The sequence below is a fragment of the Puma concolor genome, chromosome B3, assembly GCF_028749965.1.
Source record: "Puma concolor isolate L17-30 chromosome B3, mPumCon1.1.hap2, whole genome shotgun sequence".
Taxonomy (NCBI): Eukaryota; Metazoa; Chordata; class Mammalia; order Carnivora; family Felidae; genus Puma; species Puma concolor.
In genome coordinates, this window is record NC_141672.1 from 120,600,947 (window position 1) to 120,607,284 (window position 6,338).

Sequence of the window (6,338 nt, forward strand, 5' to 3'; positions counted from 1 at the left end):
CCAATGGCTTGGGCCCAAGTAAATGTCCATTGACAACAGCTGATGTTCCTACTGCAAGAAAGGTTCATCCATAACATTGGTAAGCCAGGAATTCTTCTGGCCATTGCCTTTTTTTCTGGCCTTTCCATCAATTATAGATGCATTATCCCTTTAGTGATTCAAGGTCAGTCTCCCTACTGAAGTTCAAGTGTTTGGAACCAAGCTCTGGTGCAGGAGTCTTTGACTCGGCTCTTTCTACACTGACCTATATCGTTGAGCAAACTGAACATCTGAGAGCCTTCTGCTTTTTCGAATGAAGGCAGCACAACGAACATGGTGAAGGACACATTCAGGCTAAACATCCCCATGCCACCTGCAGCCCATCAGTCACCATATGTTCAGGGCAAGGAGAGCAATTTTCTCTTTGGGATATCAGAAACTGAAGGCTCTTTGTTAGTGCAAACAGTGACCGGGAGCTCTCCTTACTCCTTAATCTCGGAAAGCTTTTATGTGAGTGACAACCCCATAAACCTCTTTGGCAAATCCGCAAGGGGATGGGAACATATGGATGGCCAGAAATCTTTCCTTTAGAAGTGATGTAAGATATAACTTAACATGTGGTGCCTAGCATCATTCCCCCTTTGTGAAGAACTGAGGCTGGCTCCATCTCACTCCTCTGTCTTTGCCTACATGCAAACATTCTGTGATGGGCTCCATCCAGCCGTGTCTTTTGTGGCCAACCTAAGGCTGAAAGGCAAGCCCTTGTGGGTGGGCCCACTTTGCCCAAATTTTCTCCAAGTTAGGAAAATGTGGCCTGACTTACCACTGACTTACCACTTGCAAAGAGAGGACATGGTTCTTACCTTTGGGTCCTGAATCCCCTCAGTGAATGGCTAGGCAGAAAAACTACCAGGGGATGGGAATGGAGACATGAATTGTCCACGTTCTCCACTGCAGGTGAAGACAGCAAAATGCTGAGAGAGAAATGAATAGCAAAGCTCCTTATGACACCACAAGGGACGCCAGTGCCTTCCCAGCTCCTCTGGACATGGCCTTTCGGCAGACATTCTGTTCTGGGCACCTTGCGTTCCCTTTGTCAAAATGAAAGGCAAGTCTCATAGGGGTTCAGTTGCTCAACCTATCCCTAAGTTGAGCTCAATGCGACTGTCCAGGTGAGGCAGAGGTGGTGTCTTTTGCATACTGGCCGTGAATATCTCACAGGGAAGACCTAGTTTGCAAAAGGGCAAAAAGGTAGAAAAGGGTATGTGGACTGCCAAATTTCTCCGTATTAAATGAGAATGAAAGAGACCTGAGAATGGAGTGAACAGCACAACCTTTTGGCAATCTGGCTGCCTTGGGAATGAAAAACACCTCTTGATGGGGACAAAGGAATCCTCCATTGGCTGCCCTGGCAACAAGTTTGGCAAGAATTCTTCATTTGGGACTTCAGAAAGGGAAGAGAAGTTTCGGGCACTGAGTGCATTTCTTACCGTGAACTACAGTGGATAGTCACAGATTGTTTGGTGTAATGGGTTTTGACCCTTATGTGTTTGGAATCAGGCTCTGAGGAAGTATTCCTTGAAGAGGCCATGTACTGGCCAGTTCTGGAAGCTAAACCCCATCTGGGAACCATTTGCTTTTCCATATGGAGTCAGCTCAAGCAGCCAGGGGAGCGAGGCATACTGGGTAACCATCAGTGTCAAGCCTTGCAAGGTCATTCACAGGTTAATCATTATTTGGGGATATCAGAAAATGATTGCTCTAGGCTAGCATAGAAAAAGAGTGGGAGCTGGCTACCTAAGCATTCGCTGTGTGAGTGAACGCCCAACCATATTTCAGTGTGACTAAAATTCTCCTCAGAAAAACATCTAGGGGATCAGAATGGATACATGAGAGGTGAAAAGTCTTCATTTCAGCAGAGAATGGGACGCAACTAAGAAGCTGATTAGCTCTGTTTCTCTTCTGCCCACAATTGAGGATGCTTTCTCCCAATTCTCGGGCTTTTCCTATACACCAATGTTTGTCTGGCATCTTCAAGCGCCCTATGTCCTTTCCATGTCCAAACATTTCTAAAAGGCAAGTCCCAAGGGGCTTTCTGCCTAATCTATGCCAAAGTCAGGATGCCTTGGCTAGGCTTCATGGTGAAAAAGAGGGGCATTCTCTTAGGTCTGGCCTTGAATTCCCCACAGTAGTGACTTAAAAACGGAGAAAAGGGATGGGAATTGTTACACAGAAAGCCAAGGTCTTCATTTCAGAGGAGATTGGGATAATTCTGGGCATAAAGAGCATAGCACAATCTCCTGCCAAGTTCGCTGTTTTTTGAAGGAACAAACACACACGGACTGGCTAAATGGGAATCATCCCTCTGCTTGATGGGGGAGCAGAGAGAAAGCTGAGGGCCAAACACAAACTAGCATTTTGACCACGCCCAGGTGGGAGATGTGTGATAGACATTCCTCAAGCACTCCTGGCTGCCCAAGAATAGAGGAAATGACAGAAAACAAACACATAAATTCATAGTCTCCATCATTTGACAAGTATCTTACTAAATTACAAGACCAAAGTCAGGTGCCTCATCTCCAGAAACCTATAGAAGCAGTTTCCTGGAGCCCAACATCATCCTGACCTCCGGAGTGATGTGAGGAACAAAGGCAAGAAAGAAATGGCAACTAAAACTGCATTACCTGGGGTGCCTGGCTAGCTGAGTCCCTTAAGCCTTGGACTTTAACTCAGGCCAAGATCTCAAAGTTTCTGAGTTCCAGCGCGAGTGGCTCTGTGCTAACAGCTCAGAGCCTGGAGCCTGCATCAGAATCTTTGTCTCCCTCTCTCTCTCTCCCCTTCTTGTTGGCCTATATGCTCCCCCACCTCTCTCTCTCTGACTCCCTCTCTCTTCACCCTCTCAAAAAATAAACATTTGAAACAAAATTTAACTTCCTTGTCATCTACAGCCCATTGACAAACACTTGGGGCTGACAGTGAAAAATGTTCCAGGACCTCCTATTTTCTTAAAGTAAATGTTTTGCTACATGTAAAAGCAACCTTAACTTGACAATAGCTAGGCCTGCAGTAATCTGTGACTCCTTACCATAGGAAAGTCTGCTTGTAAAATTGCCCTCTGACTTTACCTTGCTCAAGTCCTTGGTATATACACAGATATTCTTCACATTAATAGTAACAATAGTAACGATTTTAAATCAGAAGAAACATCAGGAAGGCGATATGGTTCACTTCGAGGTAAAATTGGAATGAAGTTGAGAGTTCTAACATGAGTATCGCTTCCCAGGCAAGCGTGGTGTTCTGAGAGTCAGAAGGAAATCCCTGGCGGGTTGGGATGAATGGAAGCACCAGCCACAAGAACACTGCATCCTGACCTAGATGGGACAGGAAGGCTTCTGGCTCTTGCCTTACTCTTCCATTCAGTGAGTAGAGGCATTCATGATCTATCTGAATGTTGTCTTCTTTGTGCCGGCTGGCAATGTCTGTGGAATTAGGTTCTGGTCCCAGAGTCCTTGAATGGACTCTCTGCCCTGACCTTCGGGGAAGAGAAGTGCTCATGCTCAAAGTTGATCTTCCCAGAATGCAGGAACGTCCCAGTGGTAAGAGGGATGAGGCTAACCAATCCCGCTTAGGCCAACAGAAGCCTGCCATGCACAGAGGTCTCAGTAAAGGAGGTCAATATGTTTTTAGGAATCGCCATGTGTTAGCTGGTTGAGAATGCTGGGCAGTCTCGGACTGAAAGGCAAGTGGTTCCTGACTCTGTCCTCTGATCCCCATCTCCCCTTGCACAAAAGTGAGGATGATTCCCTGCCATTAACAATTGTTCCTTTCCGAGGTTTTTTGCTTTCTCTTGCCAAGAAGATCTCACAGGTGAGCCCATGGAGAACCCATTGCTTAAGTTTCCTGAATATAGTGAAACGTAGCTGAACTCCACGAATAGAAGCAGAGAGAAATATTTCCAGGCTCAGAACCTCAGTCCCTCACGGAAAACCTGGTTAGAAAAAGATGAAGGGAATTGGAAAGGATGAACTTTGGTCCAAAATCATTGTCTCAGATAATGGAATAAAGCTGTGAATGAGGTGACTGGCACAATTCCCAGGTATGCTTGATGTCCTAAGGACTATGGAAAACCTGTGGTCTAGGGAGAAATGGAACATATTTTCCCTTCCCTGGGAGTACTAAAGTAGCATAAGAACCCAACATTTGAACTCATGCTTCATTTGCAGTTTTTCCTGCCAGCAGGTAAACTGCCTGCAGGATGACTTGGAGAGCAAACTCTCAATATTGTCTGATTCCCAGGTCGGTGGGACTGGGTTCTCAGTTTTTAGTTTTGTAGTTTATTCATATTTCTCTCTGTGTAAAAGGCTTGGGAATGAGGGAACCCTTAGAATCTCAAAGGACAGGATGTTCAGGCAGTCTACGGAAGGGGGACAGCATAAGACTTCAATGACCCACGTTTTTAGGAGGGCAACATTTTCCACTTGATATCAGAAATTGTTGGGGAGAAACAATCTTTATGTATGGTCTCTGGCCCACCCTGTGTGTGACTTTTTTTTCTTCTGACTCTGGCCCTCCAGGCCCCACCTACATCAACTCTAACCACAGAAGTGAGGCCAAGTGTCTCTGAATACCAACTGCCCCTCCCAACACACAAGGAATCCTCCTGGGCTTAACACATTCAAGTCCTCAGTAACCTCCTCTTCCCAGAAGCACCTGTTCCTAAAGCTATTCCAAATGTATGGGAACTTGGCATGACTCCACACTTAAACTTGGAGAAAATTGCTGCCAGACTCTGGCCCTGAATGTCTCATAGAAAACACACGAGTTGGGGCGCCTGGGTGGCGCAGTCGGTTAAGCGTCCGACTTCAGCCAGGTCACGATCTCGTGGTCCGTGAGTTCGAGCCCCGCGTCGGGCTCTGGGCTGATGGCTCAGAGCCTGGAGCCTGTTTCCGATTCTGTGTCTCCCTCTCTCTCTCTCTGCCCCTCCCCCGTTCATGCTGTCTCTCTCTCTCCCAAAAATAAATAAACGTTGAAAAAAAAAAAAAAAACACACACGAGTAAGATAAGTGTAAGGGAATTGAAAAAGATAATTTGAGGCTAAAGTTCTTCATCTAAGAAAAAAGAATGAAACTCTAAATAATACTAGCAAAATTCCCTGGGTAAGTTTTGTGTCCACGAAGTAATAGACTTGTGGTCTGAAGAGAAGTGGAACATCCCCTAGATATACCAGGGAGTTCTGTGGGCAAAACTCATGCAACGCAACTCTAATAAGGTCTGTAATGTGTCACGGGGCACCAGCTTTCAAACCCTGCCTATCTGTGGAAGACACTGTTGTGACTCACAAGGTAGGATCCGGCTCCTGGCAAACCTACAGATTTTGGTTCAGTCTTTGAGTATTCTGTGCTCTTACGGGCTCAGTGATTGGACTTCACATGCATGAACCCTGGTTGTCTCAGGGTATAGGTAACTCAGGCTTTCCTGAAAGGGGTGCACAGAGAGCAGGACAATTGTCCCATGCCAACAGAACCTTGCCAGACCCAGAGTTCTTACTGTCAGGAGGTCAAACATGACTTTTCAACACCAGATATTAACTGTTATGTGATATACGGTGTAAATGCAGGCACCCTGGAAATTAATGGGCACCGTCTGACAGCCCTGTAGCACAGGAATTTGACCCTAGGCCTCCTTGTTCAGAAACCTGAGTTCTGCTAGACTCACACAGATGAACAAGCATACAGGGAAAACTCTCCTGCTGAAGAGACAAGGGCTCTTTGGTTCAACATAGCCCACCGTCACAAGGAATGGACCAAATTCCCCGTGGGAGAGCCCAGGGTACGGGTGTAAGACAAACATTTGGAGTAGACACCAGGGAGGGCTCTGAGTTAAAATAGAGCAAATGTGTGAAAATGCAGAGAGGGAGGGCCTCTCTGAATCAGGGGTAAGAATGAGATAATGCAGAGAGTCATGTGACTAGCATGGTCTTCCCCTGCTCCCAGACTGACTCAGGAATGAGAAATGCCTGTGAGCTTTGGCAAACAGTGCCTTCCAGAAGTTTCACCCGAAAGCCCTGCCAGCAAAAAGCCTGCCCAGATTCTTTCCTCAGAATCAGAGGGAAAGACCTGGCTCTGGGTATGTGTCCTGCCCTTGCCATCAGTACATAGGGGCAGCAGTGATACAGCTTTAGCAGGGATTGGCTCCAGGCCCATGTGCAAGTGTTTGGAAGCACGGTTTTGTGCAGGATTCTATCCAAATGTCCTTTCTGTGCTGACCAGAATCTGAAACAATCAGCCTACGTGAAAACCTGCCTTTCGACAAAATGAAGGGACCTCCATTTGTGAGAGGAAAGAGTCCAAGTGCATACC

General features: G+C 46.4%; 1 pseudogene; it reads left to right on the top strand.

The window, feature by feature from the left end:
- The first annotated feature begins 312 nt into the window (after positions 1 to 312).
- Positions 313 to 6,338, top strand: part of LOC112855507 (splicing factor, proline- and glutamine-rich pseudogene) — a 117,165-nt pseudogene continuing 111,139 nt past the window's right edge.